This window comes from Aquarana catesbeiana, unplaced genomic scaffold (assembly GCF_042186555.1).
Source record: "Aquarana catesbeiana isolate 2022-GZ unplaced genomic scaffold, ASM4218655v1 unanchor46, whole genome shotgun sequence".
NCBI lineage: Eukaryota > Metazoa > Chordata > Amphibia > Anura > Ranidae > Aquarana > Aquarana catesbeiana.
In genome coordinates, this window is record NW_027362702.1 from 41,998 (window position 1) to 54,556 (window position 12,559).

Sequence of the window (12,559 nt, forward strand, 5' to 3'; positions counted from 1 at the left end):
GGGGAGAGAGGCAGGGTAAAAGAGGGCATCCTTCGAGCCGGAATCGAACCAGCGACCTAAGGATTACTACGTTGACGCTACAGTCCTCCGCTCTACCAGCTGAGCTATCGAAGGGCCCGCCGGTGGGTCGTAGCCCGTGACTCCTTGCATTCAAAGCCAGCGCTTTGCCCTTTGCGTTAGTCCTTCTGCCTTGAGGGATTGGTCTATGCCGCCTCTGCCTGAAAGGTCAAATGCCTTGGCAGCTGTGATGTGGGAAAGCTCGGCTTCACGTTTTGCACAGCGAGAAAACACAATCGAAGCACCTACCGCGTTTTGTTGGGAGCCCAAAAACCACAGCAGCAACGGTGATGTACCTCCCTGACAGCAAGTAAGCGCAGGAGTGTTTGGAAGCGCATTGCGTCTATCAAAACAAATTGGGCCGAAAGTTAGCAAAAAGTGTTTGGCGTCAGTTGGTAGCAAGAGGCCACACGGGAGGCAGCGTCTTAGCCCGGCTAGCTCAGTCGGTAGAGCATGAGACTCTTAATCTCAGGGTCGTGGGTTCGAGCCCCACGTTGGGCGTATGGCATCGCAACGTTTTGGCCCAGTCAGTGGCATTCATGCGCACTGCACGGCCCCACCTTTACCATATCGACTGGCTTCTCTTCCATTCCCTCTACAAACGGGGAAATGTTTCGAGCTTATCTTTCTAGTGGTCAATTCGTATGGCAGCAAGTTGACCTTGCGCTGGGGCGTGGTTCTTATCAGCGCCACGTGTGACACGAATTGGATAGAGATAGTGGCACAGACCCCGGACAGCCTTGCGTTGGTGGTATAGTGGTGAGCATAGCTGCCTTCCAAGCAGTTGACCCGGGTTCGATTCCCGGCCAACGCACTCCTATCCCTTTTTGGCCTTGCAAAGCGGCCCTAAGCAAAGACCCAAGTCATCCAGGTCCTTGAAGAAAGCTCCTAAGATATCCTGGCTTAGCGACAACTGTGGAGACTTTCTTCGGCATTCGAAAAGTCTCTGGCCTTATGCTTTAACTCGCTCAGGAGGTCCAGCATTATCCAGGGCCAAGGTTCAGCCATTTTGACTACTGATTCCCAAAGAGAATCAACTCTGTCACACACAACATTGCTAAGTATCTGGCAACAACGCTAACACCCTTAGCTGGCATCATATTGCACCATTTGCTATTCGGTGACGAAGGCATCGAATAGCAAATGACCCGCTTTGGACTGTGTCTTGCAAGGCAAGGAAAGGGGTGCATTTGGGCAAGGAGGCCTACAGGAAACCTACCCACACACACCGCTATCTGCTTTTTGGCTCACACCACCCACTGGAACCCAAGCTGGGGCTTCTTAGGACTCTGCAATATCGGGCTGACGCGGTAACAACAAAAAGAGTCTACAGACCCTCTCAGGTGTGCTTTGAAAGCTTGTGGCTAGCCAGACTGGGTCTTGGCTAAACATCCACAAGGTCACGAAAACAAACTGGGGAGAAGCAGAACATTTGGAGAAATATAGTCACCCCCGTAAGCCACTGGAGTGTCAGAAAAACTCCGGAGGATCTTTAACAACAATTGCATCGCTGTGTACTTCAAGTCCAGCAATACACTGGGACGGAAGCTTGTACATCGGCACTATCTGCACTGCCCATTTTGAACATCGCTCTAGCTAGCCAAGCGATTTGACAACAATTGTCACCTTTAGCCACGCCGATCTAGGCACCAATAGCTATGCAGGCTTCCTGCCACCAACAATGGGATCATCTAACTTGAACAGGGCGGTTCTACAATTTTCACACCTCCCCCTGTTCTTGGACAATCAACATCGACACATTCACATGGTGATTGTCTTAAGGTGTGACTAGAAGTGCTGCAGTTATCTTCCTGAGCCAAAGAAGTGGCTCGATCAACTATGTAAACCTCTTCAACAAACGGCTAGTACATTTGCAAGGGTCTCCAGTGAACGCTTGTTTGTCTGCTCAGTTGCCGGTCACCTGAAGAGAGCCAAAGGACACGCTTTGTTTTAGCCTTCGGGCCCCACTGAGGTAATGGAGAAAACATGAGCGTCCCTGGGTGGGCTCGAACCACCAACCTTTCGGTTAACAGCCGAACGCGCTAACCGATTGCGCCACAGAGACTGCACGCCGAGGGCCGGCGCACCGGCCGAGGGAGACATGAATAATAAAAACAAAGTTCCTTAAAAGGCTTCCCAATTGCACATTTCTAGAGTGCCTTCTAGAGTGCCTTCTAGTTAAAGGGGGAGAGAGGCAGGGTAAAAGAGGGCATCCTTCGAGCCGGAATCGAACCAGCGACCTAAGGATTACTACGTTGACGCTACAGTCCTCCGCTCTACCAGCTGAGCTATCGAAGGGCCCGCCGGTGGGTCGTAGCCCGTGACTCCTTGCATTCAAAGCCAGCGCTTTGCCCTTTGCGTTAGTCCTTCTGCCTTGAGGGATTGGTCTATGCCGCCTCTGCCTGAAAGGTCAAATGCCTTGGCAGCTGTGATGTGGGAAAGCTCGGCTTCACGTTTTGCACAGCGAGAAAACACAATCGAAGCACCTACCGCGTTTTGTTGGGAGCCCAAAAACCACAGCAGCAACGGTGATGTACCTCCCTGACAGCAAGTAAGCGCAGGAGTGTTTGGAAGCGCATTGCGTCTATCAAAACAAATTGGGCCGAAAGTTAGCAAAAAGTGTTTGGCGTCAGTTGGTAGCAAGAGGCCACACGGGAGGCAGCGTCTTAGCCCGGCTAGCTCAGTCGGTAGAGCATGAGACTCTTAATCTCAGGGTCGTGGGTTCGAGCCCCACGTTGGGCGTATGGCATCGCAACGTTTTGGCCCAGTCAGTGGCATTCATGCGCACTGCACGGCCCCACCTTTACCATATCGACTGGCTTCTCTTCCATTCCCTCTACAAACGGGGAAATGTTTCGAGCTTATCTTTCTAGTGGTCAATTCGTATGGCAGCAAGTTGACCTTGCGCTGGGGCGTGGTTCTTATCAGCGCCACGTGTGACACGAATTGGATAGAGATAGTGGCACAGGCCCCGGACAGCCTTGCGTTGGTGGTATAGTGGTGAGCATAGCTGCCTTCCAAGCAGTTGACCCGGGTTCGATTCCCGGCCAACGCACTCCTATCCCTTTTTGGCCTTGCAAAGCGGCCCTAAGCAAAGACCCAAGTCATCCAGGTCCTTGAAGAAAGCTCCTAAGATATCCTGGCTTAGCGACAACTGTGGAGACTTTCTTCGGCATTCAAAAAGTCTCTGGCCTTATGCTTTAACTCGCTCAGGAGGTCCAGCATTATCCAGGGCCAAGGTTCAGCCATTTTGACTACTGATTCCCAAAGAGAATCAACTCTGTCACACACAACATTGCTAAGTATCTGGCAACAATGCTAACACCCTTAGCTGGCATCATATTGCACCATTTGCTATTCGGTGACGAAGGCATCGAATAGCAAATGACCCGCTTTGGACTGTGTCTTGCAAGGCAAGGAAAGGGGTGCATTTGGGCAAGGAGGCCTACAGGAAACCTACCCACACACACCGCTATCTGCTTTTTGGCTCACACCACCCACTGGAACCCAAGCTGGGGCTTCTTAGGACTCTGCAATATCGGGCTGACGCGGTAACAACAAAAAGAGTCTACAGACCCTCTCAGGTGTGCTTTGAAAGCTTGTGGCTAGCCAGACTGGGTCTTGGCTAAACATCCACAAGGTCACGAAAACAAACTGGGGAGAAGCAGAACATTTGGAGAAATATAGTCACCCCCGTAAGCCACTGGAGTGTCAGAAAAACTCCGGAGGATCTTTAACAACAATTGCATCGCTGTGTACTTCAAGTCCAGCAATACACTGGGACGGAAGCTTGTACATCGGCACTATCTGCACTGCCCATTTTGAACATCGCTCTAGCTAGCCAAGCGATTTGACAACAATTGTCACCTTTAGCCACGCCGATCTAGGCACCAATAGCTATGCAGGCTTCCTGCCACCAACAATGGGATCATCTAACTTGAACAGGGCGGTTCTACAATTTTCACACCTCCCCCTGTTCTTGGACAATCAACATCGACACATTCACATGGTGATTGTCTTAAGGTGTGACTAGAAGTGCTGCAGTTATCTTCCTGAGCCAAAGAAGTGGCTCGATCAACTATGTAAACCTCTTCAACAAACGGCTAGTACATTTGCAAGGGTCTCCAGTGAACGCTTGTTTGTCTGCTCAGTTGCCGGTCACCTGAAGAGAGCCAAAGGACACGCTTTGTTTTAGCCTTCGGGCCCCACTGAGGTAATGGAGAAAACATGAGCGTCCCTGGGTGGGCTCGAACCACCAACCTTTCGGTTAACAGCCGAACGCGCTAACCGATTGCGCCACAGAGACTGCACGCCGAGGGCCGGCGCACCGGCCGAGGGAGACATGAATAATAAAAACAAAGTTCCTTAAAAGGCTTCCCAATTGCACATTTCTAGAGTGCCTTCTAGAGTGCCTTCTAGTTAAAGGGGGAGAGAGGCAGGGTAAAAGAGGGCATCCTTCGAGCCGGAATCGAACCAGCGACCTAAGGATTACTACGTTGACGCTACAGTCCTCCGCTCTACCAGCTGAGCTATCGAAGGGCCCGCCGGTGGGTCGTAGCCCGTGACTCCTTGCATTCAAAGCCAGCGCTTTGCCCTTTGCGTTAGTCCTTCTGCCTTGAGGGATTGGTCTATGCCGCCTCTGCCTGAAAGGTCAAATGCCTTGGCAGCTGTGATGTGGGAAAGCTCGGCTTCACGTTTTGCACAGCGAGAAAACACAATCGAAGCACCTACCGCGTTTTGTTGGGAGCCCAAAAACCACAGCAGCAACGGTGATGTACCTCCCTGACAGCAAGTAAGCGCAGGAGTGTTTGGAAGCGCATTGCGTCTATCAAAACAAATTGGGCCGAAAGTTAGCAAAAAGTGTTTGGCGTCAGTTGGTAGCAAGAGGCCACACGGGAGGCAGCGTCTTAGCCCGGCTAGCTCAGTCGGTAGAGCATGAGACTCTTAATCTCAGGGTCGTGGGTTCGAGCCCCACGTTGGGCGTATGGCATCGCAACGTTTTGGCCCAGTCAGTGGCATTCATGCGCACTGCACAGCCCCACCTTTACCATATCGACTGGCTTCTCTTCCATTCCCTCTACAAACGGGGAAATGTTTCGAGCTTATCTTTCTAGTGGTCAATTCGTATGGCAGCAAGTTGACCTTGCGCTGGGGCGTGGTTCTTATCAGCGCCACGTGTGACACGAATTGGATAGAGATAGTGGCACAGACCCCGGACAGCCTTGCGTTGGTGGTATAGTGGTGAGCATAGCTGCCTTCCAAGCAGTTGACCCGGGTTCGATTCCCGGCCAACGCACTCCTATCCCTTTTTGGCCTTGCAAAGCGGCCCTAAGCAAAGACCCAAGTCATCCAGGTCCTTGAAGAAAGCTCCTAAGATATCCTGGCTTAGCGACAACTGTGGAGACTTTCTTCGGCATTCGAAAAGTCTCTGGCCTTATGCTTTAACTCGCTCAGGAGGTCCAGCATTATCCAGGGCCAAGGTTCAGCCATTTTGACTACTGATTCCCAAAGAGAATCAACTCTGTCACACACAACATTGCTAAGTATCTGGCAACAACGCTAACACCCTTAGCTGGCATCATATTGCACCATTTGCTATTCGGTGACGAAGGCATCGAATAGCAAATGACCCGCTTTGGACTGTGTCTTGCAAGGCAAGGAAAGGGGTGCATTTGGGCAAGGAGGCCTACAGGAAACCTACCCACACACACCGCTATCTGCTTTTTGGCTCACACCACCCACTGGAACCCAAGCTGGGGCTTCTTAGGACTCTGCAATATCGGGCTGACGCGGTAACAACAAAAAGAGTCTACAGACCCTCTCAGGTGTGCTTTGAAAGCTTGTGGCTAGCCAGACTGGGTCTTGGCTAAACATCCACAAGGTCACGAAAACAAACTGGGGAGAAGCAGAACATTTGGAGAAATATAGTCACCCCCGTAAGCCACTGGAGTGTCAGAAAAACTCCGGAGGATCTTTAACAACAATTGCATCGCTGTGTACTTCAAGTCCAGCAATACACTGGGACGGAAGCTTGTACATCGGCACTATCTGCACTGCCCATTTTGAACATCGCTCTAGCTAGCCAAGCGATTTGACAACAATTGTCACCTTTAGCCACGCCGATCTAGGCACCAATAGCTATGCAGGCTTCCTGCCACCAACAATGGGATCATCTAACTTGAACAGGGCGGTTCTACAATTTTCACACCTCCCCCTGTTCTTGGACAATCAACATCGACACATTCACATGGTGATTGTCTTAAGGTGTGACTAGAAGTGCTGCAGTTATCTTCCTGAGCCAAAGAAGTGGCTCGATCAACTATGTAAACCTCTTCAACAAACGGCTAGTACATTTGCAAGGGTCTCCAGTGAACGCTTGTTTGTCTGCTCAGTTGCCGGTCACCTGAAGAGAGCCAAAGGACACGCTTTGTTTTAGCCTTCGGGCCCCACTGAGGTAATGGAGAAAACATGAGCGTCCCTGGGTGGGCTCGAACCACCAACCTTTCGGTTAACAGCCGAACGCGCTAACCGATTGCGCCACAGAGACTGCACGCCGAGGGCCGGCGCACCGGCCGAGGGAGACATGAATAATAAAAACAAAGTTCCTAAAAAGGCTTCCCAATTGCACATTTCTAGAGTGCCTTCTAGAGTGCCTTCTAGTTAAAGGGGGAGAGAGGCAGGGTAAAAGAGGGCATCCTTCGAGCCGGAATCGAACCAGCGACCTAAGGATTACTACGTTGACGCTATAGTCCTCCGCTCTACCAGCTGAGCTATCGAAGGGGCCGCCGGTGGGTCGTAGCCCGTGACTCCTTGCATTCAAAGCCAGCGCTTTGCCCTTTGCGTTAGTCCTTCTGCCTTGAGGGATTGGTCTATGCCGCCTCTGCCTGAAAGGTCAAATGCCTTGGCAGCTGTGATGTGGGAAAGCTCGGCTTCACGTTTTGCACAGCGAGAAAACACAATCGAAGCACCTACCGCGTTTTGTTGGGAGCCCAAAAACCACAGCAGCAACGGTGATGTACCTCCCTGACAGCAAGTAAGCGCAGGAGTGTTTGGAAGCGCATTGCGTCTATCAAAACAAATTGGGCCGAAAGTTAGCAAAAAGTGTTTGGCGTCAGTTGGTAGCAAGAGGCCACACGGGAGGCAGCGTCTTAGCCCGGCTAGCTCAGTCGGTAGAGCATGAGACTCTTAATCTCAGGGTCGTGGGTTCGAGCCCCACGTTGGGCGTATGGCATCGCAACGTTTTGGCCCAGTCAGTGGCATTCATGCGCACTGCACGGCCCCACCTTTACCATATCGACTGGCTTCTCTTCCATTCCCTCTACAAACGGGGAAATGTTTCGAGCTTATCTTTCTAGTGGTCAATTCGTATGGCAGCAAGTTGACCTTGCGCTGGGGCGTGGTTCTTATCAGCGCCACGTGTGACACGAATTGGATAGAGATAGTGGCACAGGCCCCGGACAGCCTTGCGTTGGTGGTATAGTGGTGAGCATAGCTGCCTTCCAAGCAGTTGACCCGGGTTCGATTCCCGGCCAACGCACTCCTATCCCTTTTTGGCCTTGCAAAGCGGCCCTAAGCAAAGACCCAAGTCATCCAGGTCCTTGAAGAAAGCTCCTAAGATATCCTGGCTTAGCGACAACTGTGGAGACTTTCTTCGGCATTCGAAAAGTCTCTGGCCTTATGCTTTAACTCGCTCAGGAGGTCCAGCATTATCCAGGGCCAAGGTTCAGCCATTTTGACTACTGATTCCCAAAGAGAATCAACTCTGTCACACACAACATTGCTAAGTATCTGGCAACAACGCTAACACCCTTAGCTGGCATCATATTGCACCATTTGCTATTCGGTGACGAAGGCATCGAATAGCAAATGACCCGCTTTGGACTGTGTCTTGCAAGGCAAGGAAAGGGGTGCATTTGGGCAAGGAGGCCTACAGGAAACCTACCCACACACACCGCTATCTGCTTTTTGGCTCACACCACCCACTGGAACCCAAGCTGGGGCTTCTTAGGACTCTGCAATATCGGGCTGACGCGGTAACAACAAAAAGAGTCTACAGACCCTCTCAGGTGTGCTTTGAAAGCTTGTGGCTAGCCAGACTGGGTCTTGGCTAAACATCCACAAGGTCACGAAAACAAACTGGGGAGAAGCAGAACATTTGGAGAAATATAGTCACCCCCGTAAGCCACTGGAGTGTCAGAAAAACTCCGGAGGATCTTTAACAACAATTGCATCGCTGTGTACTTCAAGTCCAGCAATACACTGGGACGGAAGCTTGTACATCGGCACTATCTGCACTGCCCATTTTGAACATCGCTCTAGCTAGCCAAGCGATTTGACAACAATTGTCACCTTTAGCCACGCCGATCTAGGCACCAATAGCTATGCAGGCTTCCTGCCACCAACAATGGGATCATCTAACTTGAACAGGGCGGTTCTACAATTTTCACACCTCCCCCTGTTCTTGGACAATCAACATCGACACATTCACATGGTGATTGTCTTAAGGTGTGACTAGAAGTGCTGCAGTTATCTTCCTGAGCCAAAGAAGTGGCTCGATCAACTATGTAAACCTCTTCAACAAACGGCTAGTACATTTGCAAGGGTCTCCAGTGAACGCTTGTTTGTCTGCTCAGTTGCCGGTCACCTGAAGAGAGCCAAAGGACACGCTTTGTTTTAGCCTTCGGGCCCCACTGAGGTAATGGAGAAAACATGAGCGTCCCTGGGTGGGCTCGAACCACCAACCTTTCGGTTAACAGCCAAACGCGCTAACCGATTGCGCCACAGAGACTGCACGCCGAGGGCCGGCGCACCGGCCGAGGGAGACATGAATAATAAAAACAAAGTTCCTTAAAAGGCTTCCCAATTGCACATTTCTAGAGTGCCTTCTAGAGTGCCTTCTAGTTAAAGGGGGAGAGAGGCAGGGTAAAAGAGGGCATCCTTCGAGCCGGAATCGAACCAGCGACCTAAGGATTACTACGTTGACGCTACAGTCCTCCGCTCTACCAGCTGAGCTATCGAAGGGGCCGCCGGTGGGTCGTAGCCCGTGACTCCTTGCATTCAAAGCCAGCGCTTTGCCCTTTGCGTTAGTCCTTCTGCCTTGAGGGATTGGTCTATGCCGCCTCTGCCTGAAAGGTCAAATGCCTTGGCAGCTGTGATGTGGGAAAGCTCGGCTTCACGTTTTGCACAGCGAGAAAACACAATCGAAGCACCTACCGCGTTTTGTTGGGAGCCCAAAAACCACAGCAGCAACGGTGATGTACCTCCCTGACAGCAAGTAAGCGCAGGAGTGTTTGGAAGCGCATTGCGTCTATCAAAACAAATTGGGCCGAAAGTTAGCAAAAAGTGTTTGGCGTCAGTTGGTAGCAAGAGGCCACACGGGAGGCAGCGTCTTAGCCCGGCTAGCTCAGTCGGTAGAGCATGAGACTCTTAATCTCAGGGTCGTGGGTTTGAGCCCCACGTTGGGCGTATGGCATCGCAACGTTTTGGCCCAGTCAGTGGCATTCATGCGCACTGCACGGCCCCACCTTTACCATATCGACTGGCTTCTCTTCCATTCCCTCTACAAACGGGGAAATGTTTCGAGCTTATCTTTCTAGTGGTCAATTCGTATGGCAGCAAGTTGACCTTGCGCTGGGGCGTGGTTCTTATCAGCGCCACGTGTGACACGAATTGGATAGAGATAGTGGCACAGGCCCCGGACAGCCTTGCGTTGGTGGTATAGTGGTGAGCATAGCTGCCTTCCAAGCAGTTGACCCGGGTTCGATTCCCGGCCAACGCACTCCTATCCCTTTTTGGCCTTGCAAAGCGGCCCTAAGCAAAGACCCAAGTCATCCAGGTCCTTGAAGAAAGCTCCTAAGATATCCTGGCTTAGCGACAACTGTGGAGACTTTCTTCGGCATTCGAAAAGTCTCTGGCCTTATGCTTTAACTCGCTCAGGAGGTCCAGCATTATCCAGGGCCAAGGTTCAGCCATTTTGACTACTGATTCCCAAAGAGAATCAACTCTGTCACACACAACATTGCTAAGTATCTGGCAACAACGCTAACACCCTTAGCTGGCATCATATTGCACCATTTGCTATTCGGTGACGAAGGCATCGAATAGCAAATGACCCGCTTTGGACTGTGTCTTGCAAGGCAAGGAAAGGGGTGCATTTGGGCAAGGAGGCCTACAGGAAACCTACCCACACACACCGCTATCTGCTTTTTGGCTCACACCACCCACTGGAACCCAAGCTGGGGCTTCTTAGGACTCTGCAATATCGGGCTGACGCGGTAACAACAAAAAGAGTCTACAGACCCTCTCAGGTGTGCTTTGAAAGCTTGTGGCTAGCCAGACTGGGTCTTGGCTAAACATCCACAAGGTCACGAAAACAAACTGGGGAGAAGCAGAACATTTGGAGAAATATAGTCACCCCCGTAAGCCACTGGAGTGTCAGAAAAACTCCGGAGGATCTTTAACAACAATTGCATCGCTGTGTACTTCAAGTCCAGCAATACACTGGGACGGAAGCTTGTACATCGGCACTATCTGCACTGCCCATTTTGAACATCGCTCTAGCTAGCCAAGCGATTTGACAACAATTGTCACCTTTAGCCACGCCGATCTAGGCACCAATAGCTATGCAGGCTTCCTGCCACCAACAATGGGATCATCTAACTTGAACAGGGCGGTTCTACAATTTTCACACCTCCCCCTGTTCTTGGACAATCAACATCGACACATTCACATGGTGATTGTCTTAAGGTGTGACTAGAAGTGCTGCAGTTATCTTCCTGAGCCAAAGAAGTGGCTCGATCAACTATGTAAACCTCTTCAACAAACGGCTAGTACATTTGCAAGGGTCTCCAGTGAACGCTTGTTTGTCTGCTCAGTTGCCGGTCACCTGAAGAGAGCCAAAGGACACGCTTTGTTTTAGCCTTCGGGCCCCACTGAGGTAATGGAGAAAACATGAGCGTCCCTGGGTGGGCTCGAACCACCAACCTTTCGGTTAACAGCCGAACGCGCTAACCGATTGCGCCACAGAGACTGCACGCCGAGGGCCGGCGCACCGGCCGAGGGAGACATGAATAATAAAAACAAAGTTCCTTAAAAGGCTTCCCAATTGCACATTTCTAGAGTGCCTTCTAGAGTGCCTTCTAGTTAAAGGGGGAGAGAGGCAGGGTAAAAGAGGGCATCCTTCGAGCCGGAATCGAACCAGCGACCTAAGGATTACTACGTTGACGCTACAGTCCTCCGCTCTACCAGCTGAGCTATCGAAGGGCCCGCCGGTGGGTCGTAGCCCGTGACTCCTTGCATTCAAAGCCAGCGCTTTGCCCTTTGCGTTAGTCCTTCTGCCTTGAGGGATTGGTCTATGCCGCCTCTGCCTGAAAGGTCAAATGCCTTGGCAGCTGTGATGTGGGAAAGCTCGGCTTCACGTTTTGCACAGCGAGAAAACACAATCGAAGCACCTACCGCGTTTTGTTGGGAGCCCAAAAACCACAGCAGCAACGGTGATGTACCTCCCTGACAGCAAGTAAGCGCAGGAGTGTTTGGAAGCGCATTGCGTCTATCAAAACAAATTGGGCCGAAAGTTAGCAAAAAGTGTTTGGCGTCAGTTGGTAGCAAGAGGCCACACGGGAGGCAGCGTCTTAGCCCGGCTAGCTCAGTCGGTAGAGCATGAGACTCTTAATCTCAGGGTCGTGGGTTCGAGCCCCACGTTGGGCGTATGGCATCGCAACGTTTTGGCCCAGTCAGTGGCATTCATGCGCACTGCACGGCCCCACCTTTACCATATCGACTGGCTTCTCTTCCATTCCCTCTACAAACGGGGAAATGTTTCGAGCTTATCTTTCTAGTGGTCAATTCGTATGGCAGCAAGTTGACCTTGCGCTGGGGCGTGGTTCTTATCAGCGCCACGTGTGACACGAATTGGATAGAGATAGTGGCACAGGCCCCGGACAGCCTTGCGTTGGTGGTATAGTGGTGAGCATAGCTGCCTTCCAAGCAGTTGACCCGGGTTCGATTCCCGGCCAACGCACTCCTATCCCTTTTTGGCCTTGCAAAGCGGCCCTAAGCAAAGACCCAAGTCATCCAGGTCCTTGAAGAAAGCTCCTAAGATATCCTGGCTTAGCGACAACTGTGGAGACTTTCTTCGGCATTCGAAAAGTCTCTGGCCTTATGCTTTAACTCGCTCAGGAGGTCCAGCATTATCCAGGGCCAAGGTTCAGCCATTTTGACTACTGATTCCCAAAGAGAATCAACTCTGTCACACACAACATTGCTAAGTATCTGGCAACAACGCTAACACCCTTAGCTGGCATCATATTGCACCATTTGCTATTCGGTGACGAAGGCATCGAATAGCAAATGACCCGCTTTGGACTGTGTCTTGCAAGGCAAGGAAAGGGGTGCATTTGGGCAAGGAGGCCTACAGGAAACCTACCCACACACACCGCTATCTGCTTTTTGGCTCACACCACCCACTGGAACCCAAGCTGGGGCTTCTTAGGACTCTGCAATA

General features: G+C 51.4%; 21 non-coding genes across 21 annotated transcripts; 11 read left to right on the top strand and 10 right to left on the bottom strand.

Moving 5' to 3' along the window:
- Positions 1–28: 28 nt before the first annotated feature.
- TRNAY-GUA (transfer RNA tyrosine (anticodon GUA)) lies at positions 29–114 on the bottom strand. Its single transcript is given in 2 exon segments — positions 29–64; positions 78–114. It is a non-coding gene; the product is annotated as a tRNA-Tyr (tRNA).
- Positions 115–485: 371 nt separating this feature from the next.
- TRNAK-CUU (transfer RNA lysine (anticodon CUU)) lies at positions 486–558 on the top strand. The gene has a single exon. It is a non-coding gene; the product is annotated as a tRNA-Lys (tRNA).
- A 241-nt stretch (positions 559–799) lies between these two features.
- On the top strand, positions 800–871 carry TRNAG-UCC (transfer RNA glycine (anticodon UCC)). Its single transcript has one exon. It is a non-coding gene; the product is annotated as a tRNA-Gly (tRNA).
- A 1,177-nt stretch (positions 872–2,048) lies between these two features.
- Positions 2,049–2,122, bottom strand: TRNAN-GUU (transfer RNA asparagine (anticodon GUU)). The gene has a single exon. It is a non-coding gene; the product is annotated as a tRNA-Asn (tRNA).
- A 147-nt stretch (positions 2,123–2,269) lies between these two features.
- Positions 2,270–2,355, bottom strand: TRNAY-GUA (transfer RNA tyrosine (anticodon GUA)). Its single transcript is given in 2 exon segments — positions 2,270–2,305; positions 2,319–2,355. It is a non-coding gene; the product is annotated as a tRNA-Tyr (tRNA).
- Positions 2,356–2,726: 371 nt separating this feature from the next.
- Positions 2,727–2,799, top strand: TRNAK-CUU (transfer RNA lysine (anticodon CUU)). The gene has a single exon. It is a non-coding gene; the product is annotated as a tRNA-Lys (tRNA).
- Positions 2,800–3,040: 241 nt separating this feature from the next.
- On the top strand, positions 3,041–3,112 carry TRNAG-UCC (transfer RNA glycine (anticodon UCC)). The gene has a single exon. It is a non-coding gene; the product is annotated as a tRNA-Gly (tRNA).
- A 1,177-nt stretch (positions 3,113–4,289) lies between these two features.
- TRNAN-GUU (transfer RNA asparagine (anticodon GUU)) lies at positions 4,290–4,363 on the bottom strand. Its single transcript has one exon. It is a non-coding gene; the product is annotated as a tRNA-Asn (tRNA).
- A 147-nt stretch (positions 4,364–4,510) lies between these two features.
- Positions 4,511–4,596, bottom strand: TRNAY-GUA (transfer RNA tyrosine (anticodon GUA)). Its single transcript is given in 2 exon segments — positions 4,511–4,546; positions 4,560–4,596. It is a non-coding gene; the product is annotated as a tRNA-Tyr (tRNA).
- Positions 4,597–4,967: 371 nt separating this feature from the next.
- On the top strand, positions 4,968–5,040 carry TRNAK-CUU (transfer RNA lysine (anticodon CUU)). Its single transcript has one exon. It is a non-coding gene; the product is annotated as a tRNA-Lys (tRNA).
- Positions 5,041–5,281: 241 nt separating this feature from the next.
- Positions 5,282–5,353, top strand: TRNAG-UCC (transfer RNA glycine (anticodon UCC)). Its single transcript has one exon. It is a non-coding gene; the product is annotated as a tRNA-Gly (tRNA).
- A 1,177-nt stretch (positions 5,354–6,530) lies between these two features.
- TRNAN-GUU (transfer RNA asparagine (anticodon GUU)) lies at positions 6,531–6,604 on the bottom strand. Its single transcript has one exon. It is a non-coding gene; the product is annotated as a tRNA-Asn (tRNA).
- A 147-nt stretch (positions 6,605–6,751) lies between these two features.
- Positions 6,752–6,837, bottom strand: TRNAY-AUA (transfer RNA tyrosine (anticodon AUA)). The gene is given in 2 exon segments: positions 6,752–6,787; positions 6,801–6,837. It is a non-coding gene; the product is annotated as a tRNA-Tyr (tRNA).
- Positions 6,838–7,208: 371 nt separating this feature from the next.
- Positions 7,209–7,281, top strand: TRNAK-CUU (transfer RNA lysine (anticodon CUU)). Its single transcript has one exon. It is a non-coding gene; the product is annotated as a tRNA-Lys (tRNA).
- A 241-nt stretch (positions 7,282–7,522) lies between these two features.
- Positions 7,523–7,594, top strand: TRNAG-UCC (transfer RNA glycine (anticodon UCC)). Its single transcript has one exon. It is a non-coding gene; the product is annotated as a tRNA-Gly (tRNA).
- Positions 7,595–8,992: 1,398 nt separating this feature from the next.
- Positions 8,993–9,078, bottom strand: TRNAY-GUA (transfer RNA tyrosine (anticodon GUA)). Its single transcript is given in 2 exon segments — positions 8,993–9,028; positions 9,042–9,078. It is a non-coding gene; the product is annotated as a tRNA-Tyr (tRNA).
- Positions 9,079–9,763: 685 nt separating this feature from the next.
- Positions 9,764–9,835, top strand: TRNAG-UCC (transfer RNA glycine (anticodon UCC)). The gene has a single exon. It is a non-coding gene; the product is annotated as a tRNA-Gly (tRNA).
- A 1,177-nt stretch (positions 9,836–11,012) lies between these two features.
- Positions 11,013–11,086, bottom strand: TRNAN-GUU (transfer RNA asparagine (anticodon GUU)). Its single transcript has one exon. It is a non-coding gene; the product is annotated as a tRNA-Asn (tRNA).
- Positions 11,087–11,233: 147 nt separating this feature from the next.
- On the bottom strand, positions 11,234–11,319 carry TRNAY-GUA (transfer RNA tyrosine (anticodon GUA)). Its single transcript is given in 2 exon segments — positions 11,234–11,269; positions 11,283–11,319. It is a non-coding gene; the product is annotated as a tRNA-Tyr (tRNA).
- A 371-nt stretch (positions 11,320–11,690) lies between these two features.
- TRNAK-CUU (transfer RNA lysine (anticodon CUU)) lies at positions 11,691–11,763 on the top strand. Its single transcript has one exon. It is a non-coding gene; the product is annotated as a tRNA-Lys (tRNA).
- Positions 11,764–12,004: 241 nt separating this feature from the next.
- On the top strand, positions 12,005–12,076 carry TRNAG-UCC (transfer RNA glycine (anticodon UCC)). The gene has a single exon. It is a non-coding gene; the product is annotated as a tRNA-Gly (tRNA).
- Positions 12,077–12,559: the final 483 nt, after the last annotated feature.